This window comes from Salvelinus sp. IW2-2015, linkage group LG33 (genome assembly GCF_002910315.2).
Source record: "Salvelinus sp. IW2-2015 linkage group LG33, ASM291031v2, whole genome shotgun sequence".
NCBI classification, from domain to species: domain Eukaryota; kingdom Metazoa; phylum Chordata; class Actinopteri; order Salmoniformes; family Salmonidae; genus Salvelinus; species Salvelinus sp. IW2-2015.
The window spans coordinates 29694250-29710528 of record NC_036872.1 but is presented as its reverse complement, the minus strand read 5'-3'; the positions used below and the strand labels follow the sequence as shown (position 1 = coordinate 29710528).

General features: G+C 39.6%; 1 pseudogene; it reads right to left on the bottom strand.

Moving 5' to 3' along the window:
- Positions 1-16279, bottom strand: part of LOC139023551 (serine protease HTRA1-like) — a 67659-nt pseudogene that overhangs the window by 4137 nt on the left and 47243 nt on the right.

Below are 16279 nucleotides of genomic sequence, written 5' to 3'. Positions count from 1 at the left end.
CGAATACTGGAAGAAGAAAAAAGGCTGAAGCTTTGAATTTATAAGACCAGAACCAATAGCCCCTACAGGAAAACCTGACAACAAATTGATCATGTCAAGGAGTGGAATCTGATTTTAGTCAGGCGAAAGGCCCTCGCTCGCTGACTTTCCCCCTGTAGAACATCTGCCAGACTGTTTCTGTAGGATTAATTAACTCTCTGCCTTTTCAATGCTAGTCACTGATTTCAAGCCAGCAGGCCAATGGAAAATACCAAGCAGAATTTAGCATGAGGACCTGTGGGATGAGAGAGAGGGCCGTTGGAACAGCCTCGTTTTAGGAATGAGGAGGAGGAGAGAGAGGACTCACATTCGACTCAATTTTGATTCCATTTCCTTGACGGAGGCATCTTAYTGAACACAGCTCTTCAGCTCCACTTTGATTCTCTGCTTGTAGGAGAGGACATGGGCTTTGGTGACTATCCAGCAGTTCTGACACGATGAACTCTGAACCACTTGACACAGGGACCTCCTGGTATGAAAATGGGAACCTGAGTGATAAAGACACCAATCATGTTGCTGTCTAAAGTTACAACAACCATGTGTCATCATATGTTGCTCTCATGATACCAAAACACAGAGGAATCAGTTCCAACGAAGGGTTTAAAGGGTTTAAGAAAGAAAAAATCCATTATTGACCGTAACTGTGTTAGAGGAGTCACTTCAATATGTTGCTGCCGAACGCATTGAAGATTACATTAATGACAGAAAGTGTAAAGGACTCCAATACCAAGCTGCTTGTACCTTTTGAAAAGCTTTAGGTGTACAACAGCTGGGGCTATCTTATCCACCCCATCAGCAATGAAGCTGAATTTGTTCAGGGCACCTGAGGGGGAAAAATACAGAAAGACAGAAAGAAAGATTTATTCATGTGAAACAGAATTCCGGCGTAGACATTCACCTTGGAGGTAGAAATGACATACATTTCATACATGAGTATGTTAAAGCTGTAAACATTTCATATTTATTGGGATAATATTACTATATGGCATTTTTAAAATACAAAAACGCATAAAATCTGTCKGACTTTTTCAAGTTATAAAGTAGTGGCCTGGCAGGGCAAAGTGGTAGGCTGAAGCCCTCTGAGCCTGACATATGGGTATGCACATTCTGAGATAAAGTTTTTATTACAGCTTCTTAAACGCTTCATCTTTGGCAAAACAAATGGCGTGTTCACCACAAAAGTGCATAGCGTAAACTTACATGCCAGGGTAAGTCACTATTCTTCTACCTGTTTGCTGGCATGGCTTGTCAGGTTGGTTATCAGGCTCCAAATCAGCATGCTTGGCTGGCGGCAGACCACATGTGGAGCTACCTCTATAGGCCACCTWGCTCTCCTCTTCTACCTAAAGGTTCATTATGACTCTCTGTTACATCAGGGGAATTGTAAATCCTTGCCACCCATAGCTATTCCCCTGCAGTATCTTCTCCTCCTGTTATAGGGCATGTGTTCTCACATGAAGGCTACAACACGCTGCTCTCACACGCACATTCACATGTAGGCTACTTTTCCTAAAGCTTCTGTGCACTACACGGTTTTCTTTAATACATTCAGACACACGATTTTGAGATTGATATTTACATTGCAGAACAATGAAATAATCTCTGTGGAAATGCTAATTTGGACAGGTAACGTTACTCCTTTTGACATAGAACTGGAYTGGCAGGACATCAAAAAAAATTCACACCACAAAACAACATCATCAAAGTTAATACTATACACTCTCTAATCTCTATGCCATTTTACTACCAGACCAAAATGTTGAACACTTTCTCCATAATATGACTATCAAAAGTTGGAGAACCTGTCCCTTCCACTGGTGCTGTCAGAGACCTGGGCCCGTTGGGAGCCTGAGGYTGCRTCCAAAATGGTGCCCTATTCCCTTAGCAAAGCGCATGTCCTCCTGCCTGAGGATCTATCTATTTCAGCCATCTATTTCAGCCATCTATTTTCCACTTATAGAGGGGGCTGGTGGGAGGAGCTATAAGAGGACAGGYTCATTGTAATGGCTGGAATGGAATAAATAGAACGGTGTAAAACAYGTGGTTTCCATATGTTGGATACCGTTCCATTAATACCATTCCAGCCATTACAATGAGCCTGTCCTCTTATAGCTCCTCCCACCAGCCTCCACTGACCACTTGTCACTTAAATCTCGTTGGATTGATTGCTTTCATTTTACTCCTGCTACTCTTTCATACTCTTGTTTTTGCCTGTTTTTTCCCCCCGTTAACGTTCAATGACCCGTCAAACACACCTCGGTAATGGCTGAAGTGGGCTCAATGGAATACACTGTCTTTCCGTTGCATCTATAAGAACACTTAAGCTTTGTCTGGGATTAAACACATCGTCTCGACGCTTACATCACAAGAAAGAGATGAAAGATAATTTTATTTTGATAAGTGTTCATTTTTTGTGGAATTGAAAAAGTAATAATTTTATAGAGTGAATTCRGACTAACATCTATCCAACATATTAGCCTAACACACAATACATTTCTGAAATCMTCAAAATGTTACCTTATCACACATAAAAACAAATGTTGATATCGTATTCACAGGAGACATGACACACCCATTTGTGTACAATGAGTCAAACATATATTTTCTGTTTACATTTGGAGACTGCGACAGCAGGTTAAAAACTGGCACACCATTATTATAGTCCTCATGGTAGCCCACTGACAATTCATTTAGGTTTTGTGTGACTAGGAAACATMGGAGGATTTCAGAAATGTTATCATGTGTTGGGCTAATATGTTGCATAGATGTCTGAAGAAGTTACAGAGACGGAAATGCAAAAGGTGTCCCATGTTTTCTGAATTCACTCAAACAGTACTAATAACAGTACTACAAGAAAACAACTAACAGGATATAGTACAACAAGAACCAGAGCCCTGCCTAACCTAACTACAGGGGGTCCCCAATATAAACTGGATCTCTATCCTCTTTTGGAAAAGCCTATAAGTTACTCAATGCTGTCCTACTTTAGCTAGCTATGGTTGGTAAAGCAGGACACCTAAAAACTGACTGGATTACAAAATGTAAACATAAAATTGGCAACTTTTTTATAACAGTTTTATAACCTTAACATTAAAAAACAGAAAATAAACTATGTCACTGATCTTACCTTGTGCTTCGCAGGGTCACACCAATGAAGTGATTTGATTTTGATCATGTTGGTTCTCTACAAGGGGTTAGTAACAATAGTTTTGGTTTTCTCTTGTCACACCAAGAAATAAACGTGTCAGGATTACATTGTCCCCCAAAAAATTAAATATCATTTTTTTTTTATTAAAAAATATGACATTGTCCCAGTTGATATGATGTCCCACCAGGGGTGAAAGTAGATTTAATTTCTTACCGGTCCKCGAGCGTCTAAGACACTCATCTCTGCCTTGACAAAATGTAAGTGTTCTSCTCAAACCACAACGCAATTTGGACCGTATACCACCCGGTTTCCAGTCAATTCACAAATWGTTTTTGTGGCTGACATGCAGTAATGTTTCATAATGRTGTAGTAGCCTACAGTTTTTTGGGCATGTTGTAATAATTGTGATAGACTCACGTTTTACTGGTCCGGCGTACCCCCACTATTTATTTTACCGGGACGCCTTACCRTCTTACTTTCACCCCTGTGTCCTACTCTTTCCGAATTCACCCAACAGTTGAAATGTTTACAAATTAGACGCTCTGATTTGAAAGCAACTTCTGAAAATGAACACTGATTATAGTGATATTATGTATGATCTCGCAAACAATGTAAWATATGTATAGATATGTGTAATCTAGAGCGAAACTTTTAGATTTTTAATCCGAGGGTATCCTGCTATTGCCACACTTGTTGAATTATGCAGCAGAACATGACACCAACATTAATTAATGAGGCAGTCTAGACAGCACAGGTGAGTTAGGCCTAGACAGAGCAAGTTTTTGGTGGTTACAGCCCTGTCTCACCCCTAAATTATTCATATATGCAAATACATACATACTGTCTCCCTAGGGTCCACTGCCAAACCCTGATAGATGGCCAGAGCTTGGAATGCCTTGTAAAATACGAAAATGCTGGGTCCACTGCACACATCACAAACAGAGCATTTCAGATGACATGCGCTTTGAATGGATTCCTCTAGATATTATTTGGAAAAGGTTCTCAGCTAGTTTATTTGCCCATTTTGAAATATAATTATATTCAAAGTTGTTATTTAACTTTAGTGAATGTGCCATCCATTACTGTGATATGTTAGGCCATATTAAAAAGTTATACTCCTGTTTGTTAGGCTAATACTAAACTATAACCTCTGTAACAACCCACAGAGATATAAGCATAACAAAAACAGCTTTTGTACAGTGAGCACAAAACAGCACAAAAACAGTCAATAGATTCAGTGTGGCTACTTTTGTATGCTGGTGCTATTACTTAGAAATGCTCAGGAAAGGTGATGAAATAATGTGTTAACACCTTCCTTTCCTGTTGTGTACATATGAGGCTGTGTGGACTGTATCAAGCATCTTAGAGTAGGTGTGTTGATCTRGGATCAGGTCCCCCCTGTCCATTCTTMTTCATTGTGATGTAAAAGGAACATCTGATCCTAGACCAGCATTCATACTCTAAGACACTATGAATTCATGCTCTGTTTTTTTAACTGAGTAAAGWGTTGAATGTTGCTGCAAAGGTACACAGCTCTGTTTTGTATGCAACTCTGGCTCCCATGTGGAGGAATCCTGTCATGCAGTGAAGTCTTTATCTTAACCCCTCCACAAAAAAGTACAATAACGCAACCATCTGCAATAGGATTGTGAGTTTGCTCAAYAACATTTTCACACACAAACCTTTTTGTTTTACAGTGTATAGGCTGCTTCTCATTTTGGTGATTACTCAGTCCAATCACCTCATTGTTGTCCCAGTCCGTTAAACATGATCTGATACCTTCCAAAGCGTACAGTAATTGGAAGCCATGTGGTTTGCACACCTGCTTTTCTCAGAAACCAGGAGGGGATCTAATGCATGATGCATTTCTTTATTTCTCCATCCACATTCCACTGTGGCTATAGCAACAATAAGTAACCACTTGTTATTAGTAACAGGCCTAGATTGTGTTGCAATGGAGACATTTCCATATAGGCTTTCTTTCTTTCATATAGGCATAMCAACAGTTTTGTTGAAAATAATGAAACCATCACAATGTTTACCACTTTTGTTACTTGGCTATTACAGAATGGAACAGCAAACTTTCATTGGTTATCCTCTCAGATCCATTAAGATATCAAAATCTTGATCGCTGGGAAAGTACTGATGCTCCAATCCATACCAGATCATTCACTTCTGCTCTCTTTGACTACTATGACTGTGTCCAATTCACCCCAAACAGTGCTAGTAAGTAATAGTGTTCATCCCAAAATGCCAYCCTATTCCCTATCTAGTGCACTACTTTTGACCATGGACCATGTAGGCCTGTAACAATGACCAAATATCAATTTAATATGCTCTGGATGCATGCTAGATGAGGCAAGAAAGAAACAGGGATTGTCTGATCATATTGTAAAGAAGACGCTAATCTGCCCCTACACGCTTTGTATTTCCTTATCATACGCTATGTTAACACAATCAACCGTAATCAAATATAGTTAAGCCCTCCTTTATTCAATGAAATACAATTTTATTGGTGCCCACTTGGCACAGGACGTCAGTTCAATGTCTATTCCACGTCGGTACAACAGAGCTGATTCAGCCCGTGTGTGCCCAGTGGGTGGGCTTGGTTGGCAGTTATGTAATGTTGTAAAGTTCTGCCAAGGGTCTGGCAGAGGTGTTTTTTCTCCATTGGAGAATAAAAACGGAATCAAGCTTTTCCTTACAAATAGTATCACAGAGCGAATGAAATGTGAAGTATTCCTCAGTAGACAGTAAGATAAGATGATGGCTTGACCTTAGAGAGAAGCAGCAGCAGTTTAGCCTTCATACTTTAGTCTGAAATAGGCTAATTACAATCTCTGACAGACAGGGCATAGGCTACATGCAGCATGGCTTACACATTGCAGCAGAGCATAAATACCCATGTTGGGCCATCTTGACAGGCAATTAGGGCTGTAAAATCYAGTCATTCAACAAGATATTAAGCAGCGTAGCAACTAAATATCTGTATATAATTTGACATACTTCTTAGAGCCTGCAAGAGTCTTATTCAGGAATAATATTTTATTTTTCTCCCTCATCCTATCAGTGCAAGGTGCAAATCTGAAAAAGGAACACTATCTGTCTCCTATAAACGCCCAAATGAGTTGTGCATGTGACCAATTTAGATAGCAGTACTTGTTTTGGTTGTTAGGCCTATAACAAAATAACAAAACCATTCCAATAGCCTAATTATTCAAATTATTTGAAGTAGTTTATAAATGAAGTTGCGCTAAGCAGAAATCGCTCTGCCATTTCCTAGTTGCAAAATTTTTAATAGTTTGCGTAATTTCAGTTTATGTGACAAAATAAGATCGTATAGTGCAGAGAATCATTGTACCATCTAAACCGCTGTGAAATATATTTTATGTAAACAAAAATATTGTATTTTAAGCTGTTGGAAGCTGGTGTACAAAACCGAAAGTAGAAGATGCAAAAATGAAATTTAAGAACGGGAAGCATAGAAATAGCGCACATAGAACAGATCTACAGCTTCAAKGAGAATGACAGATCTATAACTCACATTTCTATGTGAAGATGGTCAGGTCAACAAAAAGTTACATATTGCCACTGAAACACACATGAGAAAATACAKAAACACATAAACAAATGTCTTTAGGCTACTTTGTATGATTGACTGGAAAATAAGAAATGTAGCCCTGGGCTATGAAACATTTCTTCCTTTGGCCCTAACCCACCACTAGGCTACATACCCGCATCACAGTGACGTTTCTGAATCAATATGACTGAGGGCTTTTTACTGAGTTCTGCTAGATTGTTTTTAGTTCTCAAGCAGCACATACTGGGGTAAGTCCTTCCATCACTCCCACACACAGGCTCTGCAAGGGTGCAAACACATGAACCGCGAACTCCCTCTGGATATTCGCATGTCATCCCTTCGTCACAAATGTCAACTCCACGCTCCACGCCCAAGGTCACCTTCTCCAGACGCAGCTGTCCTTCAGGACATCGTAGTATTACCGCGACTCAGTTGCGGCAGGTCAACGGGAGGCATCACAGATCTCAGGATGCGAAGTATATATACATTTGCATATTGTGTTATATTTGTTAATTAAAAAACAATATGCAAAAACATATCATACAAAATAGTATACCAAATAACACATACAAACTTTATACACAGGGGTATATACATTTAAACAAAATCCAAAAGGCTTCACAGGCATTTAGGGTAGAGGTCGACCGATTATGATTTTTCAACGCTGATACCGATACCGATTATTGGAGGACCAAAAAAAGCAGACACCAATTAATCGGCAGATTTTTATATATATATTTGTTATAATGACAATTACAACCATATTGAATGAACAATGAACACTTTTATTTTAACTTAATATAATACATAAATTAAATCTATTTAGGCTCAACTAAATAATGAAACGTGTTCAATTTGGTTTAAATAACAAAAACACAGTGTTAGAGAAGAAAGTAGAAGTGCAATATGTGCCATGTAAAAAAGCTAACGTTTAAGTTCCTTGCTCAGAACATGAGAACATATGAAAGCTGGTGGTTCAATATTCCCAGGTCTTCAATATTCCCAGTTAAGAAGTTTTAGGTTGTAGTTATTATAGGAATTATGACGCGTCAACTATTTCTCTCTATACCATTTGTATTTCATATACCTTTAACTATTGGATGTTCTTATAGGCACTTTAGTATTGCCAACCTAATCTCGGGAGTTGATAGGCTTGAAGTCATAAACAGCACTGCGCTTCAAACATTGCTAAGAGTTGCTGGCAAACGCAGTAAAGTGCTGTTTGAATGAATGCTTACGAGCCTGCTGCTGCCTACCACCGCTCAGTCAGACTGCTCTATCAAATATCAAATCATAGACTTAATTATAATATAATAAACACAGAAATACAAGCCTTTGGTCATTAATATGGTCAAATCCGGAAAACTATAATTTCGAAAACAGAACATTTATTCTTTCAGTGGAATACAGAACCGTTCCGTATTTTATCGAACGGGTGGCAACCTTAAGTCTAAATATTGCTGTTACATTGCACAACCTTCAATGTTATGTCATAATTATGTAAAATTCTGGCAAATTAGTTCACAGTTCGCAACGAGCCAGGGGGCCCAAACTGTTGCATATACCCTGACTTTGCTTGCACTGAACGCAAGAGAAGTGACACAATTTCCCTTGTTAATATTGCCTGCTAACATGAATTTCTAAATATGCAGGTTTAAAAATATATACCTCTATGTATTGATTTKAACAAAAGCATTGATGTTTATGGTTAGGTACATTTGTGCAAAGATTGTGSTTTTTTCGGCAATGCACTTTTGTTAAATCATCATTGGCGAAGTTGAAGTAGGCTGTGATTCGATGATAAATTAACAGGCACCGCATTGATTATATGCAACGCAGGACAAGCTAGTTAACCTAGTAATATCATCAACCATGTGAAGTTAACTAGTGATTATGTGAAGATTGATTGTTTTTTATAAGATAAGTTTAATGCTAGCTAGCAACTTAACTTGTCTCCTTGCAGCCACAAGGTCCTTTTGACGCTGCACTTGCGTAACAGGTGGTCAGCCTGCCACGCAGTTTCCTCGTGGATTGCAATGTAATTGGCCATAATCGGCGTCTAAAAAGGCAGATTACCGATTGTTATGAAAACTTGAAATCGGCCCTAATTAATYGGCCATTGCTTTATCGTTTTTCAGACTATGCAGGACACGGATATTGTCTCTTTCGAAGTAACCGCGCATTAAGTGCAGAGGCTAAGAGAATCCAAACTTTTTCATGGTCCAAAAAAGTTGATAGCCCCTGTACATTCGTAACAATTAATGAAAATGTTCAAGTAATTMTTCTGTTCTTGTTGCTTACGCCTGTCTATATCACCTACTTCCTGTCTTATCTAAATTGAACAATTGTGCCTTCTTTGGAAAGAACTCACTAGATACAGACGTCAATTCAACATCTATTCCACTTTGGTCCATGGAAACATTGTTGATTCAACCAGTGTGTGCCGTTGGGAAAATGTCAAGGTCCAGCTTCCAGTTGGTCTATTTTGCAATTGAAATGTCATTGTAATTATGTTTCCAGTGGCAGCCTGATGATGTTGAGCTCCCTCTGTGTTGTTCAGTCCTCTGGTCGGTCCCCCCAGGTAAGCTCCCTAGAATGCAGCTGCGTGAGTATACGTAGAGCATTTGGAGAAAAGATCCACAAGAAAGAACCCTCTTTCACCACAGCAGTCTTCTGTGTGAATGATCAACAACATTTATAGTACTGTAACTCACGTGATGACATATGACAACCTAGGCCAACTTTTTTTGGATTGATGATTGATGATTTCAGTGGGTTTACTTAAACCTTTCTGCATGAGTTATTGACCGGCATATCAGTATTAGATTATGTTTGATTGATCAGGACAAGGTATGAGCTGCATGATATCTGGACTTAAAAAAGGCAAACAAAYACAAAAGCTTAAATAAAGTAAATTAATAATGCCAGTAACTTTACGTTATATTTTTCCACATAAAGCTCTCACTTTACCACTAATAGCCATCTATCAAATGTCACCAACCAAACAACATCATCAATCCATCATACACATCCATATGCATATTCTAACATGAGCAAGGACTATGTATTTATCCTAGCCTGAGGTACCTGCAGTGTCAKTCAGCACAGGGCTGGGTTTTATCTACTAGGCAGCTGAAGATGGGTGTGGGTAGTCTTCGTCCTGTGTATTGTAGGAGACCCTTTACTCTGCAATAAAAATACACAGTCCTGGGTTTGATGAAAAGGAGCGAAACCCACCTGGTGTATTCTAAGCATRTAATCTTTCATGCCGTCCCTAGGAGGGGTGCGTCACTTGAGTGGGTTGAGTCACTGACGTGATCTTCCTGTCTGGGTTGGCGTCCCCCCCTTGGGTTGTGCCGTGGCGAAGATCTTTGTGGGCTATACTCGGCCTTGTCTAGTGGTGTGGGGGCTGTGCTTTGGCAAAGTGGGTGGGGTTATATCCTTCCTGTTTGGCCCTGTCCGGGGTTATCATCGGATGGGGCCACAGTGTCTCCTGACCCCTCCTGTCTCAGCCTCCAGTATTTATGCTGCAGTAGTTTATGTGTCGGGGGGCTAGGGTCAGTTTGTTTATCTGGAGAATTTCTCCAGTGTCCTGTATGCTCTCTCTAATTCTCTCTTTCTCTCTTTCTTTCTCTCTCTCTCTCGGAGGACCTGAGCCCTAGGACCATGCCTCAGGACTACCTGGCATGATGACTCCTTGCTGTCCCCAGTCCACCTGGCCGTGCTGCTGCTCCAGTTTCAACTGTTCTGCCTGCGGCTATGGAACCCTGACCTGTTCACCGGACGTGCTACCTGTCCCAGACCTGCTGTTTTCAACTCTCTAGAGACCGCAGGAGCGGTAGAGATACTCTTAATGATCGGCTATGAAAAGCCAACTGACATCTACTCCTGAGGTGCTGACTTGCTGCACCCTCGACAACTACTGTGATTATTATTATTTGACCATGCTGGTCATTTATGAACATTTGAACTTCTTGGCCATGTTCTGTTATAATCTCCACCCGGCACAGCCAGAAGAGGACTGGCCACCCCTCATAGCCTGGTTCCTTTCTAGGTTTCTTCCTGTGTTTTGGCCTTTCTAGGGAGTTTTTCCTAGCCACCGTGCTTCTACACCTGCATTGCTTGCTGTTTGGGGTTTTAGGCTGGGTTTCTGTACAGCACTTTGAGATATCAGCTGATGTAAGAAGGGCTATATAAATAAATTTGATTTGATTTGATAATCCTTGGAGCAGATGCATAATTAGGAGACAAAACAATGCTGTATAGAGAGATCAGCTCAGTCTATGATTTTTATAAATATAGCCTGTTTCAGTTGTCATTGACAAATGGACAACAAATATTMCATTTTTTGTKTTAATATTTTTCACATTATTACATTTTAAAGAGGAAATGTATGATGGCGAAAGGAGTGCCTCTGCGCATCACACTCGAGCTCAAGTTCAAGCCCTGCTCTACCTTGCACGCTCTTGMGTAGCCTAAATTGTAATTGCAATATGCCTACTTGTGTAGGCCTGTAGCACGTGTCAAACTCATTCCACAGAGGGTTCGAGTGTCTGTGGGTTTTTGCTCCTCCCTTGTACTTGATTGATGAATGAAGGTCACTGATTGGTAAGGAACTCCCCACACCTGGTCGTCTAGGTCTTAATTGAAAGGTAAAACCAAAAACCAGCAGACACTAGGCCCTCCATGGAATGAGTTTGACACCCCTGGCCTATAGAATACAAGGTCCCATGTTGCTAAGTAGGTAACCTAGCTTACCCGTAGCCTGTTTCCTTAGACCAAATACTGATATCCTGATGCCTAGTCATCTTACCCCTATACATATTTACCTCCATCACTCGTGTCCCTGCACATTGTAAATATGGTATTGGAACTGATCCTGTATATACAGTAGTATGCTTACTTACTTATTGTGTTCTTCATATTTCTTCTTATTTCTCTTTTTTTTAATAGTATTACATTGTTATTGATTATTGCATTGTTGGGTTTTGAGTTTACAAGAAATGCATTTCACTGTATTTTTGCATGTGACTTTAAAACTTGAAACTTGATAATGTTCAGTTTGATTAAATTCATCTTTCTATTTTTTTTGTGTCTTTTGACGACATCGTCAGAGAAACGGGTGATGTGAGTCATCTGATGTGTTTGCTGTGCCTGACTTCATCATACTAATACAGATCTGAGATTTGCTGGAAATCCTGCTGACCCAAATGGCAACGCAGGGAAACTGCCAGCTTGGTCCAGGATGTTAACCAGAGATATTACGCTTTTTCCATGTACATAAACCGCTGAAGACAGATTTAGGATTAAGACAAGTCAGAGCTGACCTGGATTCATGTCCCCCAAATACACACACCATGTATGCTACTGTACTTTTCTGCACCTACAACTAAATGTATATATTTTTTATTTAAAATGTATACATGAATGTTGGATTATCTTGGTGATCTACAACATAACATTCTGTATAAAATGTGTGTGTGCACTGACAGATAATGTATAATTTTGACAGAGTGAAGCTTACTTTGCATAGAAACACATCACAGAATTTTTCGTCTTACAATTTGGCTTATAGATGAGCAGAGGTTGCGCTTGTATTTTCACATGGTAACCAATGGCCATATAGTTGTGTGTGTGTGTGTGTGTGTGATGTGAGGGCCCAGACAAAGGTGAATTTGGCTCCTATTACTGTCTACAGTGACTGTGCTGTGAGCAGGAGATAATTGGCTTAGTCATGGCACTGGCACGGTGGGTCATGTTCAAGGCTGAGTGCTCACATCGGGGACAGTTGAATTCAATTGTTTCAGTGTCAAAATACTGTACCGTGACCAAAAACAATCGCAATTTATACTTTCTGAAGGCACTGTACTGTAGCATGGCTTGCTTTGTCAACAGATGAAGTCAAAACAGACAGTTACCACCAGCCAGTGATCTAGTCAAGTCACTAAACCTCAAGACCGAGTCGTGTCCAGTCCGAGTCMTTTATACYCGAGCCACGAGTCGAGTCACACGTCCCTTGGTAGTGCTAAAAGCTGTGGTCCAACAATTGTTGAAGCTACATTTCGTTACATTCGTGTTGAACATTTGTAAAGCATGACTCAGGCACATACTCTACACAGACCGGTGGCCATAACCAATCAGAGCTGCAGTAGGCCTATAATAGACTATTGCCATATATGGATTTGTTCCATTCACTTTGAACTGGACTCAGTATGATTACAGTATGAGCGGTTGTGAGTAKATGGGCTTGTTTTGAGATCAAAGCAARAGCTGCATCTAGCCAAGTGTGTAAATTTGTTAATATTCTTTGCTAGTTAGTGAGTTATTAGCCCAGTGTCAAGAATGGGGGAGTGATTGCTTCCTACAAGAGCACAAAACGTGTACATTTCTAGACATCTTTGAAGTAAAAATAGCTTTTTTTTATCTTAAAAGGGAAGTGTTGTATTTTGAGACAAGCTTGAATAAGCTAAGTAGCCAATAGGCAGAGGGTAGCATAATTTGTCTGATTCCCTGTAATAATGGTATMGGAATGATAATGAATTTTATTTTGTAAAGTTGTTTCTTGCATCAAACAACACAACATCATTTTAAGTCACCTTGTCTGAAGGACAAGTGGACAAACAGGTTAATGTCAAGCCCTGCATGTTTTTTCTTTTTARGTCTCATGGAATGTWRGCCTACATTGAACACCACACATTGTCTGTTACTGTAGGCTGAATGATAGAACAGCTATTTCCATGTTAAAATGTTRTGGGATGCATTTTCTCCATTGTTTTTGATGGTAGGCTAATCTGGTRGGCCTACATTATGATCAAATAGCCACAGTAGYCTACTTGGCCACGTAAAACTGTAACTTAAAGTGGGTAAAGGCTCAGAATTTTCACATTGTTCAAGTTAGCGCTCAGCAGACCTGAAAATATGCTCAGTGCCGAAAACAATTAGAGGGAATATTGCTAGTATGTAAAATTGTTCAACAAAGAGAGATTTCCTGACAATAAAGTCACTACCRGTCGAGTCCAAKTTCGAGTCTCCASTGGTYGAGTCCGAGTCGAGTCACGAGTCATGAAAATCCTCCTGGACTCGAGTACTATAACACTGACATCAGCTAAGTATAGCTGAAAAAAGTGATGTTGTACATAAAATACTGTAGGCTTGCTAACTTAGTTGATTCCATCAGCAATAATGAAGAGAGGTTTAAGAATGTGTGCTGCTGTAAAGGGTGTCATGCTGGTTGCTTAGCGAGTACCACTTTTCCCTGATTCGGCTTATACCGAGGCTTGAACTCAGGACCTCTGCCTCGCAAACACACGTGACCGCCMTCCTGAAGCATCTCTACCCGTCGCACAAAAAGGCCTTCTTCATCTGCGCAAGGTGCAACTCTTCAGGCTTAGGAATTGAGTTTTACAGATCCCCATCTTCTACACTATTTGTTAGTCTCTTGCTGCATCATCATATGGTCAGACACAATATCATCCACACAACTGTCTGGTTGTGTTGGAATTAGGAGATTGACCCAATGGAGGATAGGAGTTAGTTCTATCCTTATACAATTTTGATTGGTCAGAAGACATTATAAGACTTTGCTTATTTTTTTTTGCTTATTACTTTTATTATTCCGTGTTATTACTTTCCTATTATATCTACATTTTCTTTCTCTCTGCATTGTTGGGAAGTCAGCATTTCACTGTTAGTCTACACCTGTTGTTTTACGAAGCATGTGACGAATACAATTTGATCAGATTTTTTTTTCATCGTTTGATGTAATTTTATCTTTTTTGAAGTAAGTAAACACTAATATAGACAGACACATGCTCTTCGAGGAGCTCCACTTTAAAGGCCCATACTCAATCGAGAGACTTTGATCATGTCCAGACATGGTTAAAAGGGGGAGACATGAAAAGCTAGATACTTGAAAAGGTTCTATTGAGACATGGGGGGGCAACAAAACCTGTCACAATGCCCTTCAATTTCACTTTGCCACAACGATAGTTTAGAAGTTCCTCTAACTTGTGTCTACAACACTAAGCAGGGGATGCATTATGCAAGAAATACATTACAATGGGGTGTAGAGTTCTGTACAGTACAGTTATTCTTTGTTTATCATGTTTATTGTGTGAATTTCTCAATTCGCCATACAATTGCGTGCGTTGAGTCTTAAGTTCATAACTATTTGAACTTGATTTGAACTYCTCTGGCTAGCAAGATGTCCAACATAATCAATATGATCTTCAAACCTCTGATAAATCAATGACAACAAGGATCAAATAAGTCCTTTTAACATGAATGATTCAGTATGCGCTGAGAAACATCTTTGATTTTGTGGACAATCATTATGACACGCTGTACTTCAGCTGTACACCTTTGAAGTACAGAAGCTTTCAACACTTTAATTTCCCCTCAACTTTTTCAGTAGGCTAAGCATATGATATGTGTGATGGCAGGCGTGTGATTTAACAATAGAAAGCAATCACGCAACAGTTTTTAAATTATCAAATTGTTTGTCTGTTTGATGCTCAAAAAACGTAATTTAACTATTTACAGGTATATATATATACTGCTGACTGAAGAAGAGTCGGTTGATACGTGACACTGCTCATTCTCTTACAGCTCTTTGTTCACTTTACCTATTTTGTACATAATGTATGTAAACTTTCTGTAAATTCCTCTGTCTTTAAATKTTGTCTATCATTAGCAGCACCATATCTTCAAGTACAATTTTGAGTATGTGTGAATGTACTTGGCGAATGAAGTTGATTCAGATTCTAAATATACCTATCATAGGCATGTCTGCTTCTATATGTATTCTCTGTATACAGTGCATTCGGAAAGTATTCAGACCCCTTGACTTTTTCCACATTTTGTTATGTTACAGCCTTATTCTAAAATTCATGAAATCATTTTTTCCATCAGCAATTTACAGACAATAGCCCATAATGACAAAGCGAACACAGATTTTTTCGAAATTTTTGCAAATGTATTAAAAATAAAAAACAGAATTACCTTATTTACATAAGTATTCAGACCCTTTGCTACGAGACACAGAAATAAGAGCTCAGGTGCATCCTGTTTCCATTGATCATCCTTGAGATCTTTCTACAACTTGATTGGAGTCCATCTGTGCGTAATTCATTGATTTGGACATGATTTGGCAAAGGCCACACACTTGTCGTAATATAAGATCCCCACAGTTGAACACTGGATGTCAGAGCAAAAACCAAGCCATGAGGTCAAAGGAATTGTCCGTAAGAGCTTCGAGACAGGGAATATGTCGAAGCACAGATCTGTGGGAAGGGTATTAAAACAATTTCTGCAGGTTGAAGGTCACCAGAACACAGTGGCCCTCCATCATTCTTAAATGGAAAGAAGTTTGGAACCACCAAGACTTCCTAGAGCTGGCCACCCGGCCAAATCGAAGCAATCGGGGGAGAAAGGGCCTTTGTTCAGGGAGGTGACCAAGAACCTTGAATCACTCTGAACAGAGCTCTAAAGTTCCTCTGTGGAGATGGAAGAAC